Here is a 17706-nt window from a genome sequence, read left to right as displayed (position 1 = left end):
CCTTCCTTCCTTCCTTCCTTCCTTCCTTCCTTTCCTGTCCCTTTCCTTTCCTTCTCTTCCCCTCTTTCTCCTTCCTTCCTTCCTTCCTTCCTGCTTGCCTGCCTGCCTTCCTTCCTTCCTTTCCTGTCCCTGTCCCTTTCCTTCCCCTCTTTCTCCTTCCTTCCTTCCTTCCTTCCTTCCTTCCTTCCTTCCTTCCTTCCTTCCTCTTTCCCTTTCCCTTCCCTTCCCCTCTCTCTCCTCCTTCCTCCCAGCCTCCTTCCCCTCCCTCCCTCCCTCCCTCCCCCGACGACGGAGCGGGCCGAGTCCCACCCATCCCGGGCCGGCTTACAAGAGGCGCGGCCGGGCGGGGAGCGCCACTCGCTTCTCTTCCGCGGCCCCGCTCGCTTCGTGGGCTCGCTCGCCGCCTCCGGGGATCAGGCTCCGGGTCGGGGGCTGCAGGGGCGTCGCAGCGGGACGGCGCCGGGCATGGCCGTGCTGGGAGGCTGAGGCCACCGACCCACAGGTGAGCCCACTCTCGCCGGGGCAGGGGGGGGGGTCTGGGTGTGGGTGGGTGTGGGGGTGACCCCACCCTCCCCAAAAAGACACGCGCGGCTGCAGATACCAGGCGGGCGCCCACTGGGACCCCCGAACGGAGTCGAGACCCCCCCCCATCTAATAAGGGAAGGGAAGCCCCCCCTCCTCCCGCCCCCTCTCCCCCCCCCGGGCGACGCCCTGAAGAGTCCGGACGCTTCCCCGAGCCGCCCCCCTCCCCCGCCTGGAGCTGGGGGGGGGAAAGTCTGGCCCTGGGGCGGGAGGGGCGCTGGAAGCGGCTTGTCCGGCTTGCGGGGGGGCGGGGGGGGCTGTCCCGTTTTCGCACAGACTTTGGACTGACCAGAAGGGGAGGGAGGGGTGGGGTGCACTCGCGACCCTCCTTTCCCCCCCACACACACACCCCAACTCCAGCCCTGGGTGTTGAATGTGGAGCTGGAAAGGGACTTTCCCCACCCACCCACCCCGCACGATCTGGCCCCCCCAAGCCCCCCCTCCCCATGCAGGGGAGATGGAGTGGGGGGGACCCGTCCCGAGAAAGTTGGGCTCCCCCCCCCCTCTCCAACGACTCGGGACAGGCAGGCAGGCAGGCGTAGGCCCGGAGCTGATGTGGCTGGCCGGGCGAGTGAGCGAGCGAGCGAGCGAGCGAGGCGTTGGCTTAATCCAGAGTGACTCCGGTTCGGGAGGAATGTGTGGTTTTTTTCTTCCTCGCGCGCGCCTTTGGGGATTCCCAAGGAAACGGGACGGTGGGCGAAGGAGACCCGTGTGTGTGTGTGTGGGGGGGGAAGGGTTCCCCCGAAGCTTGCTTTTGGCGGGGACACTCACCCCCCCCCCCGTCCCCCAAAATCTCCGCGCTCGGGACTGGCGTTCTTTTTTCCGCGCGTCGCAGCAGTTCGGGACAGGGCGCGGCTCCGGTTTAAGCCTTCGCTCCGGAGCTGGCGGAAGGCGGACGGCTGCAGGTTGGCAGCTGTGCCTATAAGAAGCCGAGGCGAAGGAGCCCAACTGGGGGGTGGGCTTGAACGGGCTAGGGACCCCCTTTTCCTTTGCAAAGCCTTCCCCACCCCTCCCTCTCTCTCTCCTCCCTCTGCTTTTGCCGGAGTGACTTTGCTCCGCTTGGGAAGAGCGAAGGGGACAGGCAAGAGAGCGCAGAGGGATGTTTCGGAGGTTGGGGGGGGGGAAGGGGGTCTGGTGGGAAGCGCAGCGGCCCCACCCACCCAATTCGGATTAAGCCAGCGCCCGGAGTCACTCCGCTTCGCTTTTTTTTTCTTCCTAAGTTTCTTGTTTCTTTTTTTTCACACACCACCACCCCCCCCCCGCCGCCTTCCCTTTTGCTTGTGCAACTGGCGTGAATGTGGATTGCGGGCGGGCTTGCGGGAGGGGCAGGCGCTAGGTCCTGGCTGGGGCTGCCCCCCCCTCTCTCTCTCTGGGCGGGGAAGCGTTCCCCCTCCCCACCTCGCCCCCACCCCCACCCCCTTCCCCGCCCTTGGGCCCCCGCCAGCCCTCTGGAATGCGCTGGCTGGAAAGACTGACGAAGGCCAGCGAGGAAGGGAAGGGCCGAGCCCATCCTAAAGAAGCTTTGGTGGGGCGGGAGGGGCTCGGATCTGGGGAGAAGGGAGCCGAAGCCCAGGGAATTCCCTAAGCAAGGCGGGCGGGCGGGCCAGGATTGCGGGCAGCGCTGATTCAGACGACTCCCGAAACCCCGGCTTAGCCCAACGCGCGCGCGCGCGCGTGTTGCAGAGCGAAAATCTCCCGCAGCCAAAAGGAAGGAGAGAAAGAAACGAATCCCGTTTTGGGGGTGGGGGTGGAGGGGGGGGGGAAAGAAAAAAAGAAAGAAAGCTGGGGTTGCATAACCTGTTGAAACCCACCCCACCCCTCCCGCCTTCCCCAGAGTTAACAGGACACCCTGGCTGTGTTTTCGTTTGGATTGATCTATTTTGATTTAGGTGATTTTTAAGAGGCCAGGGCTTGCAGCTAAAGAACCAAGAGATGGAGGGTAAAAGCTAGAAAACAACGATAACAACCCAAAACCTATTTATTCCAAAGAAGAGTTGCACAAACCGAAGTGAATGAAGAAATAATAATTTTTTTTTTAAAAAAAGCGGTTTGGCAATCCTGCCGTTCAGAAGACCTGGGAGAACCACTAGGAGGACTAGGTCTTTGATGATCACAAAGGTGGTTTTGGGGTGGGGGAGGCACACAGATCTGGGAGGGGGTGGAGAGATTTTTTTCCCCAGAGTCAGGAATTGCAGTCGGCCTTAAGAGCAGCAGCATTTGTTCTCACAACCTCCCAAACCAGGGGAGGAAAAAAAATCCTGCTTTAGCTGAGGTGCTGTGTGAACCCAGCCAATAAGAATCTTTCATCTGCAGGGCTGGGATAGCCTAGTCAAGGCTTGTGGTGGATGCGGTCAGCATCAGAATACTACAGCACATCTGGTGCAAAGTGAAGCTGTGGAACCCCCTGCCACTTGATGCCTATATACTTAGTGTCTGCTAGGGTGGAACGCTTTGGGATCAAAAGGGCTCGGAAACAGGGCTCGGTGTGCAGATGTGTTGCGTGAGGAGGCTTCCTCCTAGACCCTAGGGCAGGAGTAGGCAACCTCGGCTCTTTTATGACTCATGGACTTCAACTCCCAGAATTCCTGAGCCAGCCAAGCTGGCTCAGGAATTCTGGGAGTTGAAGTCCATGAGTCATAAAAGAGCCGAAGTTGCCTACCCCTGCCCTAGGGGAAGATTCGTGGTGACGGTCTTCTGAATGGATGGGCTTGCTTTGGTTCCCGGAGTGGGATATGGAGCACTTGAGGAATCCAGGGGTTTTGTGACCCTGTTTGGCAGAGAAATGGGGTTCGGCCACCCCGGGTAGCTGCAGCCAAGGAGGCCCCTGGGCAAGTCCAGGTTGTGTGTTTTTCAGGAGAGGACACTGCTGAAATCGGTCAGATTCATACAACGTAATGGAAGCTTTTGAAACCGAATTCACGCAATGCAGCTGGACGGGTTCACCCAGCTCAGGCATAGTCCAAATTCACCCGTCCTGTTCCGTCTGGATTCGGAAAACACCTGGCATTTGGCACAGGTAGTCGTCCTCGGCTTAACAATCCCAATGGAGCTCCAAATTTCTGTTGCGAAGTGAGAGAATGGTTACACCAGGCTTGCCCCATTTTGTGTCCTTTCTCAACCGCAAGGCGTTTAGCGAAGCACTGCCGTCGTTAAGCTAGCAACCCGGTTGTTAAGTGAATCTGGCTTCCCCATTGGTTTGGCTTGTCAGAAGGTTGCGAAAGGGGAACACGCGACCCCGGGACACAGCAACCGTCATAAATAGAGGAGCCAGTTGCCAAGCATCCGAATTCCGATGACGTGTCTTGTAGTAGGAATGCTGTCACGGGCCTAAGTGTGAAAAAGCAGTCATAGCTCACTTTTTTCTGCGCCATTTTCAAAGTTACTAAATGAACTGTTAGAAGTTGAGGACTATGTGTACCTACTTTAGCCTGGATTAGCATGTCGCGTAAACCTAACCGAGGTTTTGTCTTGTTTGTGCTGGCGTGTAAAAAAAAAAAAGTGCTTTTTCCAAATTGCGGTTTACCTCCTGGGACAGGATGAGGCTGGGTTTTGCCTGCCCTTCAAGACTGTACGATAGGTTTGCAATAGATTGGGCCTACCCCGCAGGGTGGGCTTGCCAAGGACTCTTCCGAGAAGAGGAAAGGGGTGTGTGTGACTTTTACAGAATGGGGTCTGTGCCGATGAGGTTGGGGCGTTCCTGAAATGGGGCGGCGGCGCCCCAAATGTGTACTGCAGCAGCAGGAATGGAAGCTTTTTTTTCAATCTGGTGTCCTCAGCTCTTTGGCCAATAAGGCAGTGGGGCTGGGGATTAGGGATGCTGGAGTCCAGATTGGCAAGAGGGGGCGCAGATCTTTCACACCCTACAAGATTGCTCTGCTCTGAGTCCTTTGGGAGAAGGGCGGTATATAAATCAAATAAATATAAATATATCTCCATTTTCCAACCCTGTCCGTGAATGGCACATTTGCTTCTGCATTTGCTGTCTTTAAACTGCCCTACGCTAAATCAGTAATAATTCTCTTTCAACTGGAAGTGCCTGGTTCCGCCCCCCCCCCCACGCGTACATTCTGCATCCCGTTTCGCACCGCTGGTCCGGACCTGCCTGATGCTCTCTCTGGGCCCCTGGGCCCAACTCCCGTGCCCGCTTTCTGCTGATGCCACGAAAGCGTGTTTGAATGTTTTGGACCGCTGCTGTGCGTTAATTCACTGCGTGCTTGTCTTGCATTTTGCTTCTCTGGGATGGCTGGCTGGCTGGCTGGCACGGAGGTTGCCAGGTTTTCGGCTTTCCACTCGGCTGGAATGGCTGCCCATGAAACGGGGCCTGGGGAGGGGGACGGGGGGGGCGACGCCTCCAGCCTATTCGCGTGCCCCCCCTCCCTCCTGTTCTTTTCATTCGGTCTTGCTCTGTGCGAGAGAGAAGGGATGAAGCTTCTTGCTTTGTTCCAAAAGGATGAAATTCACGCTTGGCGCCAGAAGGCCGGGACAGCAAGTTTTGGACCCAAAGGAGAGGACAGAAGCTGGAGGATTTTCAGCTTCAATGGGGCCTCGGATGTGCAGGCTTCAGCCCCTGGCTTTGCATCGCCCTCCGTTTCAGCCACCGCAGGCGGAAATCTAGCACGTGGGAGAAAAACATGAAACAGGCAACCTTAATGGACTGCTTTTCTGCGTTGCGGGCCTTTTCAGATGATTTTTGCCTCCAAAACCTCAGTTCCAACCTGCCGCGCTGAGCCTTTGGAAAGGACCCCTGCCAAAAAAAAAGAGAAAGAAGAGCCAAAAAAAGGGGGTCCTTTGCAACAATTTATTTATTCATTTTTATTTATTAAATCTATGAGCAGCCCATATCACAAATGAGCACCTCTGGTGGGGGGGGGGGGCGCTAGATAAAGTCCCGGCTGCTTCTCTCATTTTTGTGCATTCTTCATTATTGTTCTATATGTATTGTAAACGGAACTGCTGAGCTTTTAATTAAGACAGCTGAGATAAGAACTGGACTAATTAGGGTATCCTGCAAGGAAGAGACACTTACCTGACTGCGTATTATCACATATCTAGTATCACTACATTACCTTCCATAGTTATTCTGCATTACCATTTTATCCTGGAACCAGATTATGTATTTTATTTTTCTTTTTAACTTAATGATAAGGTTGCAAGACTAATCAAATTAACAAACCTAGTCTAGTCTAGTCATATTCTCTACTCCATTCCATCTATTCTATTCCTATTCTATTCTATTCTAATTTCTAATTTCTATATTTCTATTTCTATTTCTTCTATTCTAAATATTTCTTCTATTCTATTCTATTCCATTATTCTATTCTATTCTATTCTATTCTATTCTATTCTATTCTATTCTATTCTATTCTCTATTCTCTATTCTCTATTCTCTATTCTACTCTATTCTACTCTATTCTATTCTATTCTATTCTATTCTATTCTATTCTATTCTATTCTATTCTAATTTCTATTTCTATTTCTATTTTATTCTATTCTAAATATTTATTCCATTCCATTCTAATTTCTATTTCTATTTCTATTTCTATTTCTATTTCTATTTCTATTTCTTATTCTATTTCTATTTCTTATTCTATTCTATTCTATTCTATTCTATTCTATTCTATTCTATTCTATTCTATTCTATTCTATTCTATTCTATTCTATTCTATTCTATTCCATTCCATCCCATAATTCTATTCTATTCTCTCCTCTCCTATTCTATCCCATAATTCAATTCAATTCTATTCTATTCTACTCTATTCTATTCCATTCCATTCCATTCCATATTTTCTATTCTATTCTATTCTATTCCATTCTATTCTTGAGTAGGGGGTTGGACTAGAAGACCTCCAAGGTCCCTTCCAGCTCGATTCTGATTCCATTGTTCTTGTGCTTAATTTTCTCTCTCTCTCTGTTGTTTCTTGCATTTTTTTAGGGCCCATGTTTTTCTCTCTGTACAGGTGGCCCTCAATTTACAACCATTTGTTTAGTGACCGTTCAAAGTTACAGCAGCACTGAAAAAGTGATGTGGCTGATTTTCACACTTAACCACCATTGCAGCCATTCCCCCACGATCACGTGATCAAAATTCAGATGCTTGGCAACTGACTCATATATTTATGACGGTTGCATAGTGTCCCGGGGTCACGTGATCCCCTTCTGTGACCTTCTGACAAGCAAAATCAATGGGGAAGCCAGATTCATTTAACAACTGGGTGACTCACCTAACGACTGCAGCAAGTCACTTAACAACAGTGGCAAAGAAAAGCCCTCGAATGGGGCGAAACCCGCTTAGCAACTGCTTTGCTCAGCAGTGGAAATTTTGCCTCCATTGTGGTCGTAAGTCAAGGACGTTCTGCATCCATTTCACACACACACACACACACACACACACACAGACAGACAGAGACACAAACACCCGTCCCTGTGCATTCTTGTTTTTTTGCATGTAGATGCTTGCCTGTTTTGTTTTACTCTTAGGCAATTGGGTGGAATATTTTATATTTATTTTTCTTCCACACTGCTCTTTGTGCTACAAAAGGGGGGGGGAGCTCTTTGCATTTGCCCCCCCCACTTCCCAGCTTGCAAAAACTTCAGAGCTTTGGAGTTTTGTTTTGTTTTAAAACTTAAGTCACTATCTGGTTCTGTCCTTTTAACCGGTCTCTACGAAAATAAGCCGGGCTAATTTGTCTCTCAGCTGTTGGTCCTATTCTTGCTCTGACGGGTTTGCTCTGAAAAAGAAGGCAAGGGGGGTTACATTAGTTTGCGGTCAAACGAGGCTCCGTACGCCGGCATCCTTTTTCAAAAATAAAATTATTTCCCTCTGCCGGGCCCACCTTACACCAAATGGCTTCGGGCCTCTGGTTTCCCCTCTCTAAAAAAACAGAAAAAAAAGTTTAAAAAAAGTAAGTACTGGGGTTCAGTGGTTAGAGCCCCCCCCTTCCCCATGTCTGAATCCGGCTGACAGAAAATGCTCAAAAGCTTTGATGTACCCGTGTTTGTCCGTCCTTCCAAAGCAGGGGGGGAGGGGGGGCGGCTTTGCGAGGCACGAGGTTGCCCCACGTGCAGGAGGCCGAGAGCGGATTCCGAAAACGCTGCAAAAATTGTCGCTTTCCAGGATCCTCGTCCAAGATTTTTTTGTAGATGTTGCTTGGCGGAAAAGCTGCCAGTTGCGTGTGTGTGTGTGTGTGTGTTTGTGTGTGTGTGTTTTTAAATTTTTTTTTATTTTTATTTTTTATTTTAATTCCATTTATATCCCACCCTTCTCCGAAGACTCAGGGCGGCTTACAAGCTTAGCAGTAGCCTTCATTCTATGTATATGCCTGCTTATTAGGGCTTTCACACACCCCACAAGCGGCATTATTACAAAGTCAGCTCATTGCCCCCAACAATCTGGGTCCTCATTTTACCTACCTCGGAAGGATGGAAGGCTGAGTCAACCTTGAGCCTGGTGGGACTCGAACCTGCACTAATGGCAGGCAGCTGGTGTTACTTAAGGAGGCATTATAGTAGCAGCAGGAGTAGTGGTAATATTACAGTAGTAATGGTGTTGGTGGCCTTGTTTACACGACATCCAGAAGTGTGTTTCGTGTCCCGTTACGGGTTTTGCAAAAGCGACACGTTTTGTTGCATAGGGAAAAATAAAGCAATTTCTCGTCATCCTTGACTTACGACCACGATGGAGCCCCAAATTTCTGTCGATAAGCGAGGCGGTTGTCAAGCGGGTTTCGCCCGACTTTACGCCCTTTCTTGCCGCAGTTGTCAAGTGAATCGTTGCGGTTGTTAAGCTAGCAACACGGTTGTTAAGTGAATCCAGATTCCCCGTTGGCTTGGCTTGTCAGAAGGTGGCAAAAGGGGATCGTAGGACTCCGGGACTCAGCAACTGTCATAAGTACGAGTCAGTTGCCAAGCGTCTGAATTTTGATCACGTGACCATGGGTAGGCTGCAACGGTTCTGAGTGTGAAATACAGTCATAAGTCGCTTTTTTCCCCCCACTGTCTTTGTAAGTTTGGTCACTAAACAAATGGTTGCAAGTTGAGAACTGCCTATATTCAGATTTTTCTCCTGGTAACTTTGACTCTAAGAGATGAAGACTCTTACTCAGCACCCTATTCTAAGCTCCCTAAAAAGGATATATTTGCATTCTTGTGGCTTCACACGGGAATTCCTGCAACCATGAGGACGAGAAACTTGACGAAAACAAAAAAACACAAAGAAGACAAATCTCAGGGTTGAATGGATTCTGAACCGGCTGATCTATTGTTGCACTTTTCAAAATGGTGCGTTTACACTCGCACTAGTGTCTTTTTCTTCTAAATACCGCTATCCTCTTGCGGTATTTCTGCAAGCTTTACAAATTGACACAAGGTGTGTAAAGAGAACTATGGCCTACCCGATTTTCTTTCCTCTTCCTCTCTCTTTTTTTAACGGGCATAGCAAAGATGGCAAAAAAGAGGAAAGTGCTTTTCTTCGTCTTAAGCTTTGCAATCCAATCTCCAAGTAGTTTACAGTCAGCATCTTGCCCCCCTCAACAATCTGGGTCCTCATTTTACTGACCTCGGAAGGACGGACGGCTGAGTCAACCTGGAGAGCCAGCCGGTTAGGATCGAACTGCTGGCAGTGGGCAGAGTCAGCCTGCAATACCGCATTCTGACCACTGTGCCACCACGGCTCTTATTTATTTATTTATTTTCTTTCTTTCTTTCTTTCTTTCTTTCTTTCTTTCTTTCTTTCTTTCTTTCTTTCTTTCTTTCTTTCTTTCTTTCTTTCTTTCTTTCTTTCTTTCTTTCTTTCTTTCTTTCTTTCTTTCTTTCTTTCTTTCTTTTTTAATTCCATTTATATCCTGCCCTTCTCCGAAGACTCAGGGCGGCTTACAAGCTTAGCAATAGCCTTCGTTCTATGTATATGCCTGCTTATTAGGGCTTTCGGCCCCATCTCAGGCAGCATTTTTACAAAGTCAGCTTAATTGCCCCCAACAATCTGGGTCCTCATTTTACCTACCTCGGAAGGATGGAAGGCTGAGTCAACCTTGAGCCTGGTGGGATGCGAACCTGCACTAATTGCGGGCAGCTGGTGTTACTTAAGGAGGCATTCGCCCACTGCTCCACCAAGGCTCTTATCTTACTAGTAAAAGCTTTCTCCTTCTCCAACCTCTGTTACCGCCACGGGTTGCCAAGTGCCCGCATTGCGATCACGTCACCGTGGGGATGCCGCAACCGTCATGGGAAAAATAATCGCAACTCACTTTTTTTCAGCGCCCTTGTGGCTTTGAACGGCCATTAAACCAATGGTTGTAAGCTGAGGACCAGTCCAAATTTCAACACTGGGATGGCAATTCAGTTCGATGGTTCTTTGAGGGTGAGCTGATTCTTCGAACTTTTATGGACATAAACGGAGGTTTCCTTCGCACCATGATGGTTTTGCTGGTTTTTTTAATTGCTCAGTTTTGCTGCTGTTCCTGAGATTTCTTTGTGGTCTACCATTCAGGACAACCAAGGCAGGGTCATTTAAGTTTAGGTAGTCCTCAAACTTATGACCACAGCTTCCATCAGTAAGGGTGCAGTTGCTAAGTGAATCCTGCCCTCTTTTATGACTTTTTCTGTCACGGTCATTAAGCCAATCAAGCTTGACTTCGCTGGTCCGAAGCCCACTGGGAAGTTTACGAATGAAGGTCATGTGACCGCGGGACCCTGCAATCGTGGTCAATTCAAGTTGGTTTATTTGTTGGATTGTTTGTCTGTTTAGATTTCAGACTTCTGAACCACTCGTCTCTCTCAGGGTCTCTGGGTGGTTGCTTTTGATTGTGTGACTGCAGCGACCCTCTGGCGTTGGTCATAAGTTCGAGGACTGGTTCTAAGTCACTTTTTTCAGCATTGTTGTAACTTCGGTCGCTAAACGAATACTTGTCAGGAGAGGACTATCTTTGCAGGCCGTTCCTGAACTTTAGGAGGACAGTAAGGATGGAGCAAAGGAAGAAACTGTGAAACTCAGCTGATGAAACTGATTCGGTCCCTATTCAGACCACGAGAAGCGTTTGTGCCAGCCAGTAAAACCCTGCCACCCAAAATCTGAAATGGTACAGGCCAGACCTAGGCTCGCCTTTGGAATTCCTGTTAGATCCTGAGTATATGGTACATAAATATGCCACCAAAAACAAGATGACTCTACCAGCAAAGGGAAAAAAGAAAAGATAAAAGAAATCTGGTTTCGTTCTTTCTTTTTCTCTTAGCAAGTTCCTGGTCCTCATGGTTCCTATTGTAAGTTTGGAACTCTTTGAGTGAAATGCCTAGCTGACTCTCAGGCTTGCAAACATTTCTGACAAAGATAAGATTTCCTATCGGCACCGGAATCCCGGTGTGCATAATTTTCGGGTCCTGCCTCGTAACCAGCTGAACCAGTTCCGCCTGCCCCCCCCCCCCGCCGCCCAGTTGTGTGCAAAAATATACAGGTTGCTGAAGTTTCTCAGAGGAGGGCATGGAGTGGAATGCAGGAAGCTGGGGGTGTTGTACTGTATATATTTATTAGGAGGGGAATGTCTGCTTGAAAGGGGTCCGTGCTGTTTCTCAACCGTGGGAACTTGAAGATGGGTGGACTTCAACTCCCAGAATTCACCAGCTAGCATGTTTTAAAGGTTGCAACATTCCTGTCCAAGCTGTTTGCTGGCTTTGCGTGAAAACCCTAACCCACCCCAATTCCCAAAAATATATCTATAGCTAGAATGACAATCTCCCAGGACTGCTGTGGCTGGAGATTCAGATGTAGTCAGGATTAAAAACACACACACACAAATTACTTGCTTCTCCTGCGGTCATTGGTCCTGTAAAATGTGGATGGCAATCATTCCAGTAAAACAGAAGCCTTTGGAATGTTGAATGCAAATCCCGTTACTTGGACCTAAAACAGGCTCTTTCTCTGTATGTTATTTGGAGACGGTTATTCTCCCCCTGTTTTAGGACATCAAAGGCAGAAATGGGGGCCGTCCGATCAGTTTCTGGAAAATCTCCGTCTTGGATATCATGTAGCAGTTTGGTTTGCAGCCCATAGTAGAAAGAAAGAAAGAAAGAAAGAAAGAAAGAAAGAAAGAAAGAAAGAAAGAAAGAAAGAAAGAAAGAAAGAAAGAAAGAAAGAAAGAAAGAAAGAAAGAGAAAGAGAAAGAAAGAGAAAGAAAGAAAGAGAGAGAGAAAGAAAGAGAAAGAAAGAGAGAGAGAGAAAGAAAGAGAGAGAAAGAGAGAGAAAGAAAGAGAGAGAGAGAGAAAAACAAAGGAAAAAAAAGAAAGAGAGAGAGAAAAACAAAGGAAAGAAAGAAAGAGAAAGAAAGAAAGAAAGAAAGAAAGAAAGAAAGAAAGAAAGAAAGAAAGAAAGAAAGAAGAAAGAGAAAGAAAGAAAGAGAAAGAGAAAGAGAAAGAAAGAGAAAGAAAGAAAGAGAGAGAGAAAGAAAGAGAAAGAAAGAGAGAGAGAGAAAGAAAGAGAGAGAAAGAAAGAGAGAGAGAGAGAAAAACAAAGGAAAAAAAAGAAAGAGAGAGAGAAAAACAAAGGAAAGAAAGAAAGAAAGAGAAAGAAAGAGGAAGAAAGAAAGAGAAAGAAAGAGAAAGAAAGAAAGAAAGAAAGAAAGAAAGAAAGAAAGAAAGAAAGAAAGAAAGAAAGAAAGAAAAAGGAGGGAGGGGAAGGGAAGGGAAGGGAAGAAGGAAAAAGAAGGAATGGAAGAAAGAAGGAAAAGAGAAAAAGAAGAGGGAAGGAAGGAAGGAAAGTAAGAAAGAGGAAAGGAAAGAAATAGAAAAAAGGAATGGAAAAGAAGGAAAAGAAAAAATGAAGGAAGGAAAAAAATAAGAGGGAGAGAAGGAAGGAAGGAGAGAAAGAGACAAAAAAGAAAGGAAAGGAGGAAGGAAGGAAAGAAAGAGAAAGAAAGAAAGAAAGAAAGAAAGAAAGAAAGAAAGAAAGAAAGAAAGAAAGAAAGAAAGAGAAAGAAAGAAAGAAAAAGAAACGGTTGCAGAAGACTCAAGACAGTAATTTGTTGTTGTGATGAATTCCGTGCTCAGTTTGATCAAAGACTGGAAAAAGTCTTCACTTGCATTTAGGCCGTGTGAATTTTAACTCCCAGAATTCCCCAGCCAGCCCAGCCTCCCCTTCTAGCCTTTCCTCCTCTTGTTCCTCTTGTCTTCTTGCAGATTTGCTTCAGGAACATGGGAAGCCCCCCCCTCCCCTCCCTTTCCCCCCCAAGGGTGGGAAGGGCACTCTGGGCGCAAATGTGCTTCGCTTTATCCTTTGGACCTCTTCTATAAGGGGAGAGGGTGCAACTGGCTGGCGTCCGAGGCTATTGGAATACTGCTAGCTTGACTGCTAGCAGCGCAGGTCGTGTGGGGCTGCCCCTGGCGGCTGAGCACACGAGGCAGTGGCAAAAGTGTGGCAAATTCATTTTTAATTTTATTTTTCCCAACGCCCTGCAGAGATGGGCTGAATCTTAACGGGGACTGAGATCCGAAGAGAACAGCCCTAAGCTTTTTCCTGATCGGAGAAGTACCGTATGAGAAATATGGAAAGGGCCTTGTGGAAGGAATTTGGTGGCAGTTAGGGGATCAAACCCTCCTGCCTTGGAAGGGGAGGGGGTGAGGAAGGGGAGGGCCCCCCTCCCCTACCCTTGGTTCTCTTCCATTAACAAAAATTACGGAGAGTCTCTGTCGGACTTTCAAGATTCAGACTTTATACCCTTTAACTATAAAATAGTAGTTCATGGGAGGGTCCGTTTCCCGATGTGGTCTACCTTGCAGGGCTGACCTACGGAGGCCAAGCTTAAAACAAGGGCAGTGCCAGCCGTCTCTCTGGCATCAACGTTTCTTTGAATGAGCCTGTTTTTGGTTTTTTGTAAGGAGACTCTTTTAAATCTTTCTTCCTCTGGGGGTTTATTTATTTATTTATTTATTTATTTATTTAGTTATATTTATATACCGCCCTATTCCCTGAGGACTCAGGGCGGTTTACAGGGAATTAAAAATCCAAAATACAAAAATTAAGAACCAAATTAAAAAATATTAAATTAACCCTGTAGTCAGTTAAAAAGAACCCCAAATTAAAAATTCCTCCTCAGCCTGGGCCCGAGAGCTCAAAGAGCCAGGTCTTCAGGCCCCGGCGGAATGACTGGAGGTCGGGGGCAGTCCTCAGCTCCACTGGCAGCTGGTTCCAGAGGGCAGGCGCCCCCACTGAGAAGGCCCTATCCCTGGGTGTCACCCGCCGGCAATCTCTCACCGGCGGCACCCTGAGCAGACCCTCCCTGTGGGAGCGCACTGGGCGAAGGGCGTTTGATGCCGGCAGCAGGTGTTCCCTCAAATACCCCGGACCCATGCCATGTAGGGCTTTATAGGTCATCACCAGCACCTCGAATCTCACCCGGAAGACAACTGGAAGCCAATGCAGCTCGGGGAGCAGAGGTGTTACATGGGAGTATCGGGAAACCCCCATCACAACTCGCGCGGCCGCATTCTGCACCAGCTGGAGCCTCCGGGTGGTCTGTCCGAGTGGTTTGTCTTCCTCCCTCCCTCCCTCCCTGCTTTTCTTTTTTCTCTTTCCTTCTCTTTTCCTTTCCTGCCTGCCTGCCTGCCTGCCTATCTTCTTTTCCTTTCCTTTCCTTCCCTTTCCTTTCCTTTCCTTTCCTTTCCTTTCCTTTCCTTTCCTTTCCTTTCCTTTCCTTTCCTTTCCTTTCCTTTCCTTTCCTTCCCTTCCCTTCCCTTTCCTTTCCTTCCCTTTCCTTTCCTTTCCTTTCCTTTCCTTTCCTTCCCTTTCATTTCCTTCCCTTCCCTTCCCTTCCCTTCCCTTTCATTTCCTTCCCTTCCCTTCCCTTCCCTTCCCTTCCCTTCCCTTCCCTTCCCTTTCATTTCCTTCCCTTCCCTTCCCTTCCCTTCCCTTCCCTTCCCTTCCCTTCCCTTCCCTTTCCTTTCCTTTCCTTCCCTTCCCTTCCCTTCCCTTCCCTTCCCTTCCCTTCCCTTTCATTTCCTTCCCTTCCCTTCCCTTCCCTTCCCTTCCCTTCCCTTTCATTTCCTTCCCTTCCCTTCCCTTCCCTTCCCTTCCCTTCCCTTCCCTTTCATTTCCTTCCCTTCCCTTCCCTTCCCTTCCCTTCCCTTCCCTTCCCTTTCATTTCCTTCCCTTCCCTTCCCTTCCCTTCCCTTCCCTTCCCTTTCATTTCCTTCCCTTCCCTTCCCTTCCCTTCCCTTCCCTTCCCTTCCCTTCCCTTTCATTTCCTTCCCTTCCCTTCCCTTCCCTTCCCTTCCCTTCCCTTCCCTTCCCTTCCCTTTCATTTCCTTCCCTTCCCTTCCCTTCCCTTCCCTTCCCTTCCCTTCCCTTCCCTTTCATTTCCTTCCCTTCCCTTCCCTTCCCTTCCCTTCCCTTCCCTTCCCTTCCCTTCCCTTCCCTTCCCTTCCCTTTCATTTCCTTCCCTTCCCTTCCCTTCCCTTCCCTTCCCTTCCCTTCCCTTCCCTTCCCTTTCATTTCCTTCCCTTCCCTTCCCTTCCCTTCCCTTCCCTTCCCTTCCCTTCCCTTCCCTTCCCTTCCCTTCCCTTTCCTTTCCCACCTTTCAAGTTGTGCTTCGCTGCTCTTCCTTACCAGAAACCATTCAGATCTGGCAAGCTTTCTTTGGGAAAGATTTTTGCCCAAATATGGAGGCTCAGGAGAAGATGCCTCCAGCGGGAGTCTAGAGGAGGGGTGGGGGGGGAAGGGAAGTTGTTTGGAAAACTTTTGCAAAGGTGGGAAGACCCACTGGATGTGGGGGGAAAGACGGGATGCCTGGGGGTGGGGGGGGCAGAGAGTGAGAATTTGATGGGACGAGATCAGGTGGGACGCTAGGCCCCCACTTGCATAGCCCTGGCGCGGAGGAGGGGGACAACCAGCTGAGACTCTTATCAGCCTGATCAGCCCACCCCCCACCCCCCTTCAGTGGGTGTGAAGGAAGAGAGACGTGCATGGATTCCAATTCTTGTTCCCATTACAAAGAAACTGCCACCCTCGCAGCCAGGAACAAGCCAGGGCAGGTTTTTTGCAACAAAGACAATGGGATAGGTCTGCCCCGAGGCTTGCAAACACTGTGTGTGTGTGTGTGTGTGTGTGTGTGTGTCTGCACGCACTCACGAGGCATGAGCACAATACTAACACCAGGAGAGAAGAGCAAAGCTTGAGGTGGGTGAATTGCTCGCAGGATGCTCCAGTTGATTCTTCTGAAACGAGATTGCCCCCTTTGGTGCGGCAAGCGGTGTGCAAAGCTGGGTGTGTAGGTGTGTGCACGTGCGAGAGACGTGCCGCAGCCCCAATGGCCTTCTATTTTCATGGGACAGTGCAAAACCGCAAGGCCGTGACCTGGGTCACCTTCTAGAACAAATGGGAGAGCCACTTTGGTGTTGTGCGTAAGCCCAGAAACGGGGAGGTACTGAGTTCTAGTCAGGCACAGAACCGACTGGGCGACCCTGGGCCAGCCACTTTCTCTCAGCCCTAAGAAGGAACAGCTTGCCTCCGGAAATCGTGGGCGCTCCATCACTGGAGGTTTTTAAAGAAGAGACTGGACAGTTACTTGTCTGAGATGGTGTAGGTTCTCCTGCTTGAGCAGGGGGATGGACTAGAAGACCTCCAAGGTCCCTTTCAGCTCCTATTCTATTCTAAGGAGGCACCGGCAAACCACTTCTGGAAAACCTCACCAAGGAAACTCATGGTCCAGGTTGTCTCCAAGAACCGGACACATTTGAATGGAATTAAGAAATAAATAAAATGGAATACATTAAATAGAAAATAAAATAATAGAAAAACAATAGAAATGACGCGAGATTTCGCCTCGGTGGGACCTGGGCACGGCGTCTCCAGCTTTTGCAGAAGTGGGATTTTGACCTGGTAATTAAGATCCCCTTCCTGGATCTGCCCTCCGTGTGGGCTGGATTCACTCCCGGGAATCTGGAGTCGAAATTGTGGTCCGTTGGGAGAGGGCCCAAGAGAAAAAGATACCGGCTCCTCCGTTGCTGTGCGTTATCCTCCATGTTGCAACCTCAGAAGCAGTTCCAGAAATTCTGGCTCTAAATCCTCTCCATGAAGCCTGTCAAGGCAGGCAAGAGAAAATCCCGACACTTCCCACACACGGCTTTGGCGGCCATTCTCTGTTGAAACCAGTTCTGTGCAGGTAGTCCTCAACGTACAACCCCAACTGAGCTAAGGAAGACACTTGTTAAGTGAGTTTCGCCCCGTTTTATGACTTGCCTTGCCCACAGCTGTTAAGCGAATCGCTGCGGTTGTTCAGTTAGGAAACAGGGTTGTTTTAAGTCAATCCGGCTTTCGTGGTAAAGGTGAACCAGTTGTCAAGCATCCGAATGCAAATCACGTGACCAGGGGGATGCTCCAGTGGTCATAAAGGGTGAACAAGGATCCCGTCCCCCCTCTTCAGTGCCGTTGTAACTTCGGTCACTAAACGAACTGTTGTAAGTCGAAGGACTTACCTGTGCTTTGGGCATTTTAGAGCAAAAAATGTGCGCGGTTGAAAGTTGGGCTAAGAGATTTGCTCTGTGCCATCCGGAGAGCTTTGTTGGTGTTACAACCCCTTAAAGCAGAGCCTCCCAAACCGGAGTAAATTACCCAGCCTTGGGTAAAAGTGGCTTTTCTTGGCCTACCGACACCTGAACCCATGACCTGTCACCACAGGGACATTTAAATTGACTTAAGGATTGCCACAGGCAGTGAAAACTATATCCAAACATCTCCCAAACTATCCATTTCGAGGGATGAAATTGTCAATGGTAATTTGTTGAAACGATACCAAGATCATGCAGCGATATTCTTTTCATAATACAGATTAGGACTGTTTGTTCAGTGGCCTTTTGAAGTTACAATGGTACTAAAGGGAGAGATTTATGACCAGTCCTCAAAATTAGGTTACATTTGATGAAGAGTTTTGGATAACGAAAGCGTCTCTCCACTCTCTACTTTTTTTTCTTTAACTCTTGCAGTGATAGAAGCAGAGGCCCTTTTGAGGATTAACTGCACGGTAGATGGCCAGATACTTTGCAGATGTTTTTGCTGGGAGTGCGGTGGGGAGAGATAAGTGGGTGTCGTTCCCCGGAGATGAGCTGACTATTTTATTTTATTGATTTATTAAACGTTTGTGCCAT

At 48.9% G+C, this 17706-nt stretch overlaps 1 protein-coding gene across 2 annotated transcripts in view; it reads left to right on the top strand.

The window, feature by feature from the left end:
• Positions 1 to 379: 379 nt before the first annotated feature.
• Positions 380 to 17706, top strand: part of AHNAK (AHNAK nucleoprotein) — an 80127-nt gene continuing 62800 nt past the window's right edge. For both annotated transcript variants that reach the window (XM_081340895.1, XM_081340894.1), the window contains exon 1: positions 380 to 502. The gene's annotated coding sequence lies outside the window, so the exon portion shown is untranslated. The remainder of the gene's footprint in view (positions 503 to 17706) is intronic.

Source organism: Vipera berus (genome assembly GCF_964194415.1).
Source record: "Vipera berus genome assembly, chromosome: 16".
Classification (NCBI taxonomy): domain Eukaryota; kingdom Metazoa; phylum Chordata; class Lepidosauria; order Squamata; family Viperidae; genus Vipera; species Vipera berus.
The sequence above is the reverse complement of the archived record's forward strand: the minus strand, read 5'-3'. Positions and strand labels throughout refer to the sequence as shown.